General features: G+C 44.4%; 1 pseudogene; it reads left to right on the top strand.

Annotated features, from left to right (window-relative positions):
* The first annotated feature begins 14,095 nt into the window (after nucleotides 1-14,095).
* LOC129620425 (WASH complex subunit 3-like) lies at nucleotides 14,096-14,671 on the top strand (annotated as a pseudogene).
* Nucleotides 14,672-14,928: the final 257 nt, after the last annotated feature.

Below are 14,928 nucleotides of genomic sequence, written 5' to 3'. Positions count from 1 at the left end.
TCTCTATACAAGTCTGAGTCAGGGGCAAGAGCCTCCTCATAGCCTCTCGCCTTCCTGGAGACTATCTCTAAGACAGCCATGACTTCTCCTTCTGGCTAACTCCCTCCTACTCACAAAGGCTATGGCCTCCCCAGTTGACTTCCCAGGGAGTACCACCTGCCACCAACTTCAGGAGGAAGAACCAGCTTTAGGGGACAAACACGTGCAGAGACTGAGATGCCAGAATATGACAATGGACAGGTACCCACTGGGGCACTGGAGCAGTGGAGCCGGGAGGCTATTTCCAGAAGTCACCCAGGATATGAGTTGAGCAGATTTCTTTATTCCTCCTATTTAGAACCTACCCCAGTCCTTCCCAGGTCCATCCTAGCTATCCTGTGGCTTCATGCCCTGAGGGCATTGAAGCTATAAACAGGTTCTTGGATACCCTTCTCCACCCCTGGACACTTGCCTCATTTTTCTCACTGCAGTGATGTTGTTTAGCAATGGCATATAAACTTTCTAAGCTGAAGGCAGTGTGGGGTCATTCGGCCATCACATAGCAGCTTCTTGATAAATTCTTGTTGAATCATTAGGATAATTAAGGGAGCTTGGATCAGAGGCACACCCTTAGCATCTCCAAATCAGATGTGAAGAGAAACCAGTAGCCACACTAATCCCCAAACAGAAAACAGCCAATCCCACAGCAGGACCAGTGTTCCACCGTCAAATGCAGAGTCGTGAAGTTCTGGCTTAGAACTTAGAAGGAAGAACTCTTCCCTTCTCCAGCCCCACACACTGTCCAGTTACGTTTCCTGTGTCTGAACCAAAATGCTGAGATACAGAATCACTAACCTTCCCTCAGGGCCCCTGAGGAATTAATACTCCCTGGGAAGGCTAGACATTCCCTGGGAGACAAAGAGAGATAGAACCTGAGGGCACTGACCAAACCTAACAATTTTATCTCAAATCTAACTGGTTACCAGAAATGTAACAGGAACAATGGAGCGATTCCTCCCTTTGTGAATTATTGTTATACCAATAAAGGATATTAAACTGAATGAGGGCCTGAATTCAGACTCTGTAGACAAATGGTGCCCTGCTAGTCCTCCCCTGATGTATTATCCACTAGGATATAGTACTTGGTTCTTGGATGCTTGCAAGCATCCCAGCAGATCTCTCTTTGCTCCTACACATTTGCACAGAAGCAGAACTCCTAAGAGGAAGGAAGCTGAATCCCTTTGACAACCAAGGTTCCTACAGAATCTCTGAGGAGCTGAGTGGCCCTGACCAAGACCAGCTGGCAGGTCCACTGATGTGGTCCCTGAGAGAGAATTGTGTAGGGAGAGAAGGAGGTAGACGCGGTGGAAAGAGGACTCAGCTGATGCCAGAAACTGCCCTGACCCTGTCAGCCCCAAATCAGGTTTTTGCCCCCCCACCAAGGGCTCAGGGCTGTTTTGAGCAGGTGTAACCCAGGGGAGAGGGCATTATCTCTCCACACTACTCAACACACATACACACACACACACACACAAACACACACACACATTTTACACCCACCCATAACCCACTAGGAGGTGGCTGCTCTTACTGGGAAGGCGGGGGTGGTGGGTGAGGGCTGGAGAAGCTGCCAGGTGGCGACACACAAATGGATTCTCCACCAGGCTGCTCTGTCTGAAGTTTTAGAATCTAACTGACAAATATTTGCAGCCCAAAGACAGGAACAAAGTAGTAACCCACTCCCCAGTTCTTTTCCTGATTTCTGGATATTCTTAAACCCCATTCAATCATTTTGTTTTTAAAACAAAAAATGTAAAGAATAAAGTTTAAATGGCTTATAATACCACATCTCAGACATTTTCTACTAACCATTTACAAATGAAAGCAATATGATACTTGGATGTAAGTCAAATATTACAGAAAGGTATAAATTGCTTTTTAAAAACCTGCCATTTCACAGCCTGGATGGGAGGGGAGTTTGAAGGAGAATGAACACATATATATGTATGGCTGAGTCCTTTCACTGTTCACCTAAAACTGTCACAACTTTGTTAATTGGCTATGATGGTGGTTTAGTCACTGAGTCGTGTCTGACCCTTGTGACCCCATGGACTGTAGCCTGCCAGACTCCTCTGTCCATGGGATTTCCCAGGCAAGAATACTGGAGTGGGTTGCCCTTTCCTCCTCCCCAGGAAGATCCTTCCGGGGATCTTCCTGACTCAGGGATCAAACCTGGGTCTCCTGCATTGCAGGCAGATTCTTTACCAACTGAGCCACTAGGGAAGTTGATGGCTATACGCCAATATAAAGTAAAAAGTATATTTGCTAGGTACCCTAATACAAAATAGTTTAAAAAAGTAAAATAAAAACCCTGCCATTTCATTCCCAAAAGGAGAATCACTCCAAACAGTGATGCCAGCTGGGTAGCCAGTAATCCAGTTCTAAAACCCTGTGCCATCATCTGCTTTTTTAGAACACCCTGGTACCCACCATCCCTGCATGAGTTTCCCAAGAAGCCAACTCTGAAACAGAGATTAACATGGAGGAGGTTTGCTGGGGAGTGCTTTTGATACCAACACCTGGGAAAGGGAAGAGAAGGGAGCAGGGTTGGGCAGAGGATAAGGTCTAGCTGAAGGCAGTCTCAATGGAACATCTCAGTTAGTCCTGCAGGGAGCTGAGGATGGGATGACTCTTCAGAACTCCCCTGAGCTGGAGTGAGAGGCCTGGGCTCCATACCATTCATTCACCGACCACTGGACGTGGGTTGCCGGAAGGGGGGTCCTCTTTGGCTCTCTTCAGAAATCCCTGAAGGGTGTTGATTGCTGAGGACTTTCTGCCAGCCGCATTCGCAGAAGTTGAGATAATAAGTGTTCTTATCCTGAAGGGTAATTTTGGCAGCAAAGGTAAGCAACTACCACATAACCCAAGCTCTGGGACTAGTCATACCTACTATATAAACTCTGAGGTACTCTTTGTCAATAGAAAAATGTCCCTGGGGATTATGTGCTCTGTCCTCTGCTCATTTCCAGGAACACAGAACCTTGACATCATGCAGCCTGTGCCTTCACCAGTCTCAGAATCCATTACAATAATTTCTTTATGGCTCAATCATACGGCTGTTGGCAGGAGGCCTCAGTTACCCACAATATGGGCCTCTCCTTAGGTCTACCTCGCAACATGGTAGCTGGCTTTCCCCAGAGCAGGTGGTCCCAGAATGAGGGGGAAAACTCAACATCATTCCAATCCCAATCTCAGACACCACAAATCACTACTTCTGCCACATTCTATACTTCAAAAAGCAAGTCACTAAGTACCTCCTACACTTACGGTGAGGAGAATTAGGCTTCACCTTTTGAAGAAGTAGTATCAAATAACTGTGGACATATTTACAAACCGCAACATATATAGAGAAGGATATTTCCCAAATCAACAATGATAGATACTTCTGAGAAAGGGAGTAGACCGGAGGAATCAGGTAAAATGAAGTTTTTGTCTTCTCTGTTTTTTAATAATAAGATTGCATTCTTGTCACACTCTTGTAATTAAAAATTAAATATTTTTGACTACTACACATATGGCAAGCAATGAAACCGGTAGGAAACCAGAAGCTCACCTGAGGGACAGACTGGGACTTACCACCCACCTCTGTCATGGTTTCTCCTGCCTGAACCCACCCAGGAGACCCAAGGGAGCAAGGAAGAAAATGAGGATAGCTAAGAGCTTCTCAGAGGAGCCATCATTTTCCTAGCACACAAACGAGGAATCAGATGACTGCACTTTACTGAGAAATGAAAGGTTGGGAAAAAACATTAGAACCATTAGTCTGTTTCCTCCATCCCCATTCTTCATCCATAATTTCATTTAATGCAGAAATCATCCTATTAGTTTTGATGGCTTGATTACAGACTTTGGATGGGGTGCAGACAACCCAGGGAAAGTGTCCAAGAGGGCCGAGCTGGGGGATTCTACACCCTGGTGGCCCTCCTCAATCTGGACCCGCAGGTCCACTCCCATTCCTGTGTTCCACATAGACCTCTCATTCTTCAACAGCTAGGGCCAGCGCCAGCATCTCCGAGCAGTTAGGGGAGCCCTGTGGGAGAATCCGTCCCTGCCCCGGCAGAGAAAGCACAAAGCGGGTCGTTAGGGGCTATCCCCTGGGAACTGAGGGCCTCCTTGGAGTTTTCTCCCTCCTGGGAGGCAAGGTGTCGCCACCCTTCCTGGGCCTTTGCTGACCCCTTCAGGCGAGGGAGGGAACTTCAGCTATGTCCACACAAGCATAACACTTCCACCTCGTCAGGCCCCAGAGCCCCCAGGCTCTGTCCCACATGGATAAAACCTTGCCCATCAGGGCATCAAGGAGGAACAAATAGGACCTTCTCTCCTTCTCTTCCTATAAAGGAAAGTAAATGTGACTTATTCTATTCATTTTACAGGTTAAGAACCCCTCTGTGGACCCCAAAGGCATTGAGAGAGACACCCAAGGTTCAACCACTAGCTATCTCTAATCTAGATTCACGGCTCGTTTTTGTCTTTTTTGTGTGTGACTTACTTTTGGAGGAGATCATCATTGGATAACTTCTGGTTTGGAAGACTTTGGGGATTTGAATTTGACATTTTTTAATTTTGCAGGATCCAACAATGGATGAGTTGGACTGTGAAGAAGGCTGAGCGCCAAAGAATCGATGCTTTTGAACTGTGGTGTTGGAGAAGACTCTTGAGAGTCCCTTGGACTGCAAGGAGATCCAATCAGTCCATTCTGAAGGAGATCAGCCCTGGGATTTCTTTAGAAGGAATGATGCTAAAGCTGAAACTCCAGTACTTTGGCCACTTCATGCGAAGAGTTGACTCATTGGAAAAGACTCTGATGCTGGGAGGGATTGGGGGCAGGAGGAGAAGGGGATGACAGAGGATGAGATGGCTGGATGGCATCACTGACTCGATGGACGTGAGTCTGAGTGAACCCTGGGAGTTGGTGATGGACAGGGAGGCCTGGCGTGCTGCGATTCATGGGGTTGCAAAGAGTTGGACATGACTGAGCGACTGAACTGAACTGAACTGAACAATGGATACTTCTGGCTTGAAGAGTCTCAGAAAGGGAGATTTGGAACACCCAGAGAGTAGCTACAAGGAAAGAGCCACCCATGGGAAGTGGAATGCAGGCATCTGTCTTGAGTTGGAAGGGAACATGTGGGTGTAATAAATATCTCCACCTCCCTCTGCGCCCTCCATCTCCATGTCCTGCTGATGCCAACAGCAGCCGAACCCAACCAGAAGCCAGAACCCATAATAGTATGTTCATGATATCCATATGGGCCGGCCTGTCTGTCTGGGAGTGGATGGGTGGAAAGTGAGTCTGGAAGAGCAAAAAGAAGACACCCAGAGCAGGAGCCAATGGAGGAAAAGAGCTGAGCTGCTTTTTGCACCTGTCTCTATTAATGATGTGAACAAATTGAGAAAACAATCCATAGCGATTCAGGAGCACACCTGGGAAGGCAATGGTTTGTGGGGCACAGGGCTGTGCACCAGAATTTTGATTACAGTTGGTCCACTTGGTTTTGAGATTTATTTTGAAGGAGTTATTAACTTGAGCTTTAAACACGAACAAGCGGAATGATTAATTCTAAAACTGCTGCTGTTGCAGATCTTATCCTGAGTGCATCCTCATTAAAAAGAGAAAAATTCTTCCAAGTCATGAAACACAGTACCAGTCGATTTGTGTGAATGTGGAATCAGGAAGCAAGTGTCTGTGTCAGGAAGGCTTGAGTGAGGACAGCGCAGAAGTCCGATGGAAAAGACAAACGTCTTTAGACCTTAGAGGAGATGCAAAAGATTTAGGACAGGTCTTCCTAGCAGATGATGATTCTTCCTCTTGGCCAGATGACCTGCCTATTTTGGGGTTAATCATCTCCATTTTACTCCTTTCAACAGTCATGAGGACTGTTGGTGAAAGAACAAGATGACTGAGAACTCAGTCATCTCTTTGATCTACTAGGAAAGCTGGAAACTTTCTCTGTATGCATTTGTTTTTTAATTACGTACAACCCTAAACTTGATCTTCCATCTTCCCTAAATTCTATCTGTACTTAATTCTTTTGTGGAATCTTTTGGGTATCCACAAACAAGTCCTTCATAATAAGATAGTTTGAGAACCCTTTCTTATTTTAGGTGGGTAAACCAAGGTCTTTTTCTCATTGATTTTAATAAAAACTGAGGGTATAAACACATCAGTGTCTAGTACAGATGACTTCAGCAGCCATTTTTCACAAAGAGGACATGGAAGGGAGAAACTTCGGGTGATTGTCAGCAATTTTAACATCTGGGTATACAGTCAAGTTTCCTTTAATTGGAGCCTTTGGGTGAGCTGGGTTTTTGTCTCTTTGCTCAGAACCTCTGAAGGGGAAAGTTAAGAAAAGTTGAGTGTATTGCTATTAATTGCTTCTTCCCATTCCTGCAGTCCAAGAATCTAATGAGGTAAAACTAATAGGAAAACGTTTGCTGTGCTTCCACATACTTTGATAGGTGGAAAGACAGTCAACACAAATTTTCTATTCATTTGCTCACAAATGTGAGCCAATTTGGAGGTAGACTAGAAAGGATCGTTAACTCTGAGGTCAGGAGTTTGGTGTTCTAATTCCACTGTTTTACTAACTAGCTGTGTGTGCTCAGGGAAATTTTACTTAATTTTCTATTTCTTACAGCTTTCCAGCAGAATGATCGGAACATAGCAATCAATCTACATTCAGGAAACTAAAATGTCAGGTCCTAGGAGCAAGGGAGGTGGGGTATGGTAGCTGAGGGTGGTCACAAGGACAGGGGTCATACCACACAGGACCTCGGAGACCTGGTTAAGCATTTTACTCTTTATTCTAAGATCATCAAGAGGGCCCTGAAGGATTTCAAGCAGAGGCTGACATAACTACATACTGGCTTGAAAAGATCATCCTAGTTCCATTTTGAGAAATGTATCAGAATCCCCTATATAACATTTGAAGTTTGTTATGTCAAAACATGTTCACATTACATGTGTTCCTATGCTATGGTATAATAAAGAATGTGTCTGGTCTTTGTCCCTGATTCATGGCACAGAGCTTTTAAAACTCTTGGAATTCCCCAAGTGATAGAAGTATATTTGTTATTCCTGAGCCCCTGGGCCATACTTAAGTTTATATTAATAAGATCTGTATCCCGATCTGCTCCCGACCTGTATCCTTTATAATAAAACTGTGCTTTCCTGACTCAGGGACTTCCTTGGTTGTCCAGTGGCTAGGACTCTGTGCTTCCAATGCAGGGGGCACAGGTTTGATCCCTGGTCAGGAAACTAAGATTCCATATGCTGTGTGATGAGGTCAAAAATAATAATAAGATGACTTGAAGTAAAGTGAAGTCGCTCAGTCGTGTCTGACTCTTTGCAACCCCATGGACTGTAGCCTACCAGGGTCTGCCGTCCATGGGATTTTCCAGACAAGAATACTGGAGCGGGCTGCCGTTTCCTTCTCCAGGGGATCTTCCCAACCCAGGGATCGAAGCCGGGTCTCCTGCATTGCAGACAGACGCTTTACCGTCTGAGCCACGCTTCAGGATGGACTGGCCACTGGAAAGACCAACCACCCGATCAGAACTTTAAATGATGTGTGACCAGTCTAGTCCTACTCCCACCATGGGGAGACCGGGACTGGCAACTGCATTTAGTCAGCTGGTCAACGATTTAATCAATCATATCCATGCAATGAAGCCCCAATAAAAACTGAACCCTGGAGCTCAGGGGAGCATCCTGGTTGGTGAACACATCAGTGTGCCAGAAGGGTGAGGCATCTGGTTCCCTGGACACAGCAGAGAAACTCTGTGTTCAGGACCTCCCGAACCTCACCCCATGTATCTTGTCATCTGGCTGCTCCTGATCTGTATCCTTTATAATAAAATTGTAATCATATAGTGCTTTCCTGAGTTCCATGAGTCATTCTAGAGAGTTACCAAAACTGAGGAGAGTGTGGGAACCTCCTGGATTCGTAGCCAGCTGGTCAAAAGTGTGGGTGACTTAGGAACCCCGAAAGTGTGTCTTGCAACTGAAGTGAGGGCAGTCTTCCGGAGAACTGAGTTCCCACTGGGTGGGGTCTGCACGAACTCCAGGGGGTTAGTGCCAGAATTGGATTGCAGTTCACCAGGTGGCGTCAGACCAGTGTAGGTTGAAACAGAATCCCAGGCTCTTTTGTTTTGCATGCTTGTGTGCTAAGTCGCTTCAGTCATGTCCAGCTCTTTGCAACCCCACGGACTGTAGCCCGCCAGGCTCCTCTGTCCATGGGATTCTCCAGGCGAGAATACTGGAGTGGGTTGCCATAGCCTCCTCTAGGAGATCTTCCCAACCCAGGGATGGAACCTGCGTCTCTTATGTCTCCTGCATTGGCAGATGGGTTCTTTAGTCATTCTCAATAAATTTCAAGTCAAAAAACCTTTTGTAAAAAGGAGTTTTTAAAAAATTGTACCCAAACTAAGAAATGGACATGCTAATGCTAATGCTAAGTCACTTCAGTCGTGTCCGACTCTGTGCGACCCAATAGACGGCAGCCCAACAGGCTCCCCAGTCCCTGGGATTTCTCCAGGCAAGAACACTGGAGTGGGTTGCCATTTCCTTCTCCAATGCAGGAAAGTGAAAAGTGAAAGTAAAGTCTCTCTGTCGTGTCCGACCCTCAGCGATCCCATGGACTGCAGCCCTCCAGGCTCCTCCATCCATGGGATTTTCCAGGCAAGAGTACTGGAGTGGGGTGCCATTGCCTTCTCCAAAGAAATGGACATATTTGTCTGCATTGGAGAAAAACCACTTGCTTTGGGCAGCTCAAAATTCAAACCTGGTTACCTGGTAGCCCCCCTGAAGCCTCAGTGCCATTCATGCCTCTGGTTATTAGCCCTAATGTAACTTGGGAGTGAAATCTTGCTTTTCCATTACTGGCTATACTGCAGCCCCTGATATTTGCTTCTGAGATGTGTTACTTTCACTGGGCCTGGGGTTCTGCATGTCTGTCATCTCCAGCCATGCTGTGTGGACTTTCTTCCCAACAAACAATGTGGGCTGGATATTTTGGTGACCTTTGAAATGAAACTTCAACCTTTCATAGTTGTTTAAACTAGTTGCTTACATAAGCATTGTTTGCCAACTCTAAAACCCCTCCATTTTCATACCCTTTCTGAACCAGCACACTCTTGATTTCCCTGCAAATTAATAAATATTGAACTATGCTTGCAATCAGTCTAAAATTTTATTGAATATCTTCTAGAAATGACTATAGTAAAATTTCAGGTTAATAGTGGGCAGGACAAATAAGTGTCTTCCGGAATACTGTCTTAACACGGCCTATTTCAGTCCAGACAGATCACAGGTTACACATTCAATATGCCCAAGCTAGGCACTGAATTGGAAAGGTCCTTTTTTTTTTTTTTTTTTTTGACTGTGGTGCATGGCATGTGGGTCTCAGTTCCCCGATCAGGGATCAAACCCATGCCCTCTGCATTGCAAGTGTGGAGCCAGGGAAATCCAAGATACTGGTACTACATGATTTAACAAATTCTGCCATTAAAGTTCTTTAGACCTTTTATGGACTTCCCTGGTGGACCAGTGGCTAAGATTCTGTGCTCCCAATGCAGAGGGCCCAGGTTGGATCCCTGGTCAGGAAACTAGATCCCACCTGCCACAACCAAGTGTTCACGTGCCATAACTAAAGTTCCTGAGGCCACAACTAAGACCCAGTGCAGCCAAATAAATAATGTTTTTAAGTTTTTAGGCCCTTTTAATTATTTGTATTATAAATTTGGTTATCAAGTTTTTCAGAACTATAGATAAAAACCCATTACAAATGATTCAAAAGAACAGCTCTCTTCTAAGATATCCACAGCGTCAATGCTTCTGATCCCAGTAACATAATAATAATTGTCCAGGAGGAAAATCCTCAATTGTCCATCACCTTTATCATAGATCGAGCTGGAAGAACTCCACCTGGCCACAGAGGAATTATGTGTTTTTTCTGCCTCCCATTATATTAAATGCCCTTTTACATTTTCCTCTTTGCCTTACCATCCTGGACATTCTAATCATTCCTCCCAGAAAAACACAGAAAAACTAAATTTTTTAATGTTTAGAAGTTGTTAAGAGGAAAGGGTGGACTGGCATTGTCCTTGTGCCACTGGCCGCAGAGCTCCTGATGGCTCAGTCTCTGGGCCTCATTCTGATTCCTCTCGAGGTTCAGCATCGCTGTCACTACACTCATCCGCCTAAGGCTGGCTTTGCAAGAATCACATAGAACCACAGGGTAGAGAAGAGCTGGTGGATCCTGCCCTCAGCTTCCTGTGTCACCTTCTTTACTTCATGCCACCAAGACAAAGCTTAATTACAGGTTCTTACCCTTTCCAGCTGAGCTATTTAAAATCCTAAAAGATGATGCCGTTAGAGTGCTGCATTCAACATGTCAGGAAATTTAGAAAACTCAGCAGTGGCCACAAGACTGGAAAAGGTCAGTTTTCATTCTAATCCCAAAGAAGGGAAATGCCAAAGAATGCTCAAACTACCATGCAATTGTGCTCATTTCCTATGCTAGTAAGGGTATGCTCAAAATCCTTCAAGCTAGGCTTTCAGCTGGGAAAGACTGAAAGCAAATGGAGAAGGAGGCAGCAGAGGATGAGATGGTTAGAAAGCATCACCTGGACATGAACCTGAGCAAACTTTGGGAGATAGTGAAGGACAGAGGAGCCTGGCCTTCTGCAGTACATAGGGTTGCAGAGTAGGACATGATTTAGCAACTGAACAACAAATCTTAGTCAACTTTATCAAGACTTCCAGGGAATCATTAGAAATATGTCATTACTAATTGTTCCTGCGTATATAAGACAAGGATAACATTCTCTATTTTGGAGGAGTAGAAGGAAGAAAGTATATGGCATATAATATATGTCAGTTCAGTTCAGTCAGTCAGTCGTGTCCACCTCTTTGTGACCCCATGGACTGCAGCACGCCAGGCTTCCCTGTCCATCACCAACTCCTAGAGCTTGCTCAAATTTGTGTCGATATATATATATACATATATATAGTTATATATGTGCGTATAAGAGGTGAAAGATCTCACATAGGCCTCAGTACGTGTGTGCTCAGTCATGTCTGACTCTTTGTGGCCCCACAGACTGTAGCCCGCCAGGCTCCCCTGTCCATGGAATTTTCCAGGCAAGAATACTGGAGTAGGTTGCCATTTCCTACTCTAGGGGATCTTCCCAACCCAGGAATGGAACCCACAACTCTGTGTCTCCTGCATTGGCAGGTGGATTCTTTACCACTGGTGCCACCTGGGAAGCCCATTGCACAGAATAATACCAAGCTCTTATGAAATGGCTTGAATATACCAGCAAACCCTTCACAATCAAGTCCTGTACTGGAGTAGGTAGCCATTTCCCTTCTCCAGGGGATCTTTCCAACCCAGGGAAAGAACCAGGGTCTCCCTCATTGCAGGCAGATTCTTTACCATCTGGGTCACCAGGGAAGCCCCTATCTGTGTGCGTATTATCTATATATAGATACACAAATATACACACACATACATATTTTGGCTCTTTTTGTTTGTATGTGATTTCTATACCTTCTCACATGATTTTTCCAAAATATTTTCCCTTAGAGTATTCAGAGGTATTTTCAGGTAGTAGTTACCAGAAAAAAGAAAATCAGAGTGCTTTAATAAGCTTTTATGGTTTTCATCAAAAATAAGTATCTTTTTAAATATAACTGGTCCTTGTAGTTGTATAAATGTAGTCATATTAAACCCAGTAATGTAATTGATGAGATGTTTTTGATCTCCAATAATTGGACCAACTACAAAGCCATCTAAGATATTTAAGTGTTATTTTCATTCCCAAAGAAAAGAAAGGGGAATGAAAAAAAGATAAAACCTTCTTGGTCACAGCTAGAACCCAGAGGACTATTTCACCTGTCTCTTGGCATGAATTTTACCTCAAACGCACACATACAAAAATCTACTTCAAACAAACATCTACCATTAGCTCAAACCTGATCAATAAAGTCAGCAGAAGTGGGGCCCTCTTCATGCCATTAGAAAGAAAATATACCCGCATTATTCAGGAGATCTGAAGAGAAAGAGATCCAAAAAAAACCTTCCCCTTGAAAATAGTAAGAAAAGTAAATAGTCGTCTTTTAGATTCTGTGAATGGGGTGATATGGCCGAAACTTATTATATAGGTCTTCAAAAGATCCTTGTGCTGCTTTAGTTTTTAACCATTTTTTAATTTAGCTATAGTTAATTTACAATGTGTTAGTTTTGGGTATACAGAAAATGGCTCAGATATATATATACAGCTTCTTTTCCACTATTGGTTATTACTACATATTGAGTATACTTCCTGTGCTATATACACTAGGTCCTTGTTTTTATCTAGCTTATATATAGTAGTGTATATATGTCATCCCAAACTCCTAATTTCTCTCTTCCCTGCCTGCTATCCCCTTTGGTAACCATGTTTGTTTTCTACGTCTGTGAGTCTATTTCTGTTTTGTTAACAAGTCCATTTACATCATTTTTTAGATTCCACATATAAGTGATATCATATATTTGTCTTTGTCTGACTAACTTCACTTAATATTTCATTTCACTTATTATACAGGGTCTTCAGAATATCCTTGTTCTGCTTTAGATTTAACTCCAGGGCTTTGTTCATTCTGATAGTGGGATAACACATGTGTTATGAGATGAAACAGAAAATTCTCTTCTGCTAGCTGAAATGGACTTCCTCTCTTCAAGTCACAGGACAGGGTTTGTCCTCTTAGCTACAGAAATCGTTTATTTCTTCAGGATCTGAACCAAGACAGCACAGCTGCTCTGTGAAGGGCTCAGGATACACACCAGCTGGTGTCCCTTGGTGTGAGTGGGACTCACAGGAGCAGGATCAGCGGGGCCCAGGGTCCCTCCCATGTCCTGTAGAGAGATGTGCTGGGGCCCAGTGAAAGACATGTGCTGAGAAGACCCCCAGAGGGCTTGACCCACCCCTGGTATCCCTCTGTTTTATGAGATGTGTATAAAAGCGTCCTCACATGAGGGATTAAACATTTTATTTATGCACACCAAACATTTTCTTTATGCACACCAAGGCCTTCCCTCCCTGGTGGCTCAGATAAAGAATCTGCCTATAATGCAGGAGATCCGGGGTTTGATCACTGGGTTGGGAAGATCCCCTGGAGAAGGGAATGGCTACCCACTCCAATATTCTTGCCTGGGGAATTCCATGGACAGAAGAGCCTGGTGGGCCACAGTCCATGGGGTTGAAAAGAGTTGGACATAACTGAGCAACTTTCACATGCACACCAAGCAGTTCTCATCGTAGGCGCCCACTGTCGAGGGGGATTCTCTGATGCCTCAGTTTCCAGACCCTGGAAACTTCAGGGGGGACATTGAGTCTTAGAGCTGGCTCACTGCCAGGCAACTTAGAGAGACAGGAGCCCAGTGTCAGAGTCACTCACCAGACAGTGCTGCTTGTCTCCACAACACACAGCAGTACATGGCTGCACATACATACCTACACAACATACACAAGTCTACTGTTGCTGGGGAGAGATGGGAGTAATTAGTAGACTTTATTTTTTTAAGCAGGTTTTTAGTTTCAGGCAATGATGGTGTGTCAATGTACAAGAGGTGCCTCAGCTGCAACTATATCAGGTCTCTGTGTTTAAGGCAGACTTACGTTAGAAGCCGTCCCCTGGCTAGTTGGAATAAGGTGACTGGTTGGATTTCTAAGACCTTATAGAACTTATGAGTCTGTTGCATCCCACATGAAGGGCAGTTTGGCAAGGTCAAGAACGAACTGTCTCTGTCTCTCTCTCTCATTCTTGATGTTAGAGCTCCACATCCACCAAGCTCTTTTTTTTTGTTACTAGAAAAGACGATAATCTTTCTAATTTTCATTCTTTTAAAAGTACCTTCTCTTCCTGCTCGTTATCAAACGTGTATTTTCCTTATTGTTTAAAATGTGTGTAAGAGGGGACTAGGAGAGGCGTTGGGACACTATTACCGGGTTGGGCGGGCCGGGCTGGGGAGGGGTTTGGGGGTGAGCCCTGGGTCCCGTGCCCGCTGAGGAGATGGATGAGGATGGGCTTCCTCTCATGGGCTCAGGCATAGACTAAGGTGCCAGCTATTCAACAGAAAAGAACGGTGGCATTTCTAAGCGAGTTTGCGCTGCACACTGTACAGTTCCTCAACTGCTTTTCTAGTTTGTGAGAAGAAATTAGCAGACCTTTCTCTTCGTATCCAGCAGATTGAAACAACTCTCAATATTTTAGATGCAACGTTATCATCTATCCCGGCCTACATGATGTCACATTGAAGCATCTCCTGTAAATGTCACTAGGATCACAAATGGAACACATTCTGAAGCCACTTGAGAGCAATCACAGTGGAACAGTTTGCAGGACTCTGGACCACAGCAAAGTGAAGTAACACCAGAAAATCTCTTAACTGTAGCCAAGGATCCAGGATATGTCAGATATCTCAAAATGGTTCAAGTGGGCGCTCCAGTGATGGCGATAAGAAACAAAATGGTATCGGAAGGACTAGACCCAGATTTTCCCGAGAGGCCAAATGATCCAGTGCCTGATGGTGAAGGTGAAAAAAACACAGAAGAAAGTTCAGATGGCGAGTCTTCTTTTAGTGACTAAGCTTAATTTTCCTAACAATTACATATACGTGTGTTAGTGCACCTTTACATTCTACAGCAAAGAGAGCCTGAACTATAATTCTTAGTTATAAAAACATCAAGTGGCTACAGATCTGCCACCAAGCTTCCTCTATGTTAAAAAAAAAATAATAATAAAGCATTTATTTTAAAAAAAAATGTGTAAGACCCTCCCACTTTGGAGAGCAAGACCTGGACTTAACCTTGGACTCTTCACTCACTAGTTCTAACTTACTAGGG

This window comes from Bubalus kerabau, chromosome 10 (assembly GCF_029407905.1).
Source record: "Bubalus kerabau isolate K-KA32 ecotype Philippines breed swamp buffalo chromosome 10, PCC_UOA_SB_1v2, whole genome shotgun sequence".
NCBI lineage: Eukaryota > Metazoa > Chordata > Mammalia > Artiodactyla > Bovidae > Bubalus > Bubalus kerabau.
This window is presented reverse-complemented; position numbering and strand designations above follow the sequence as displayed.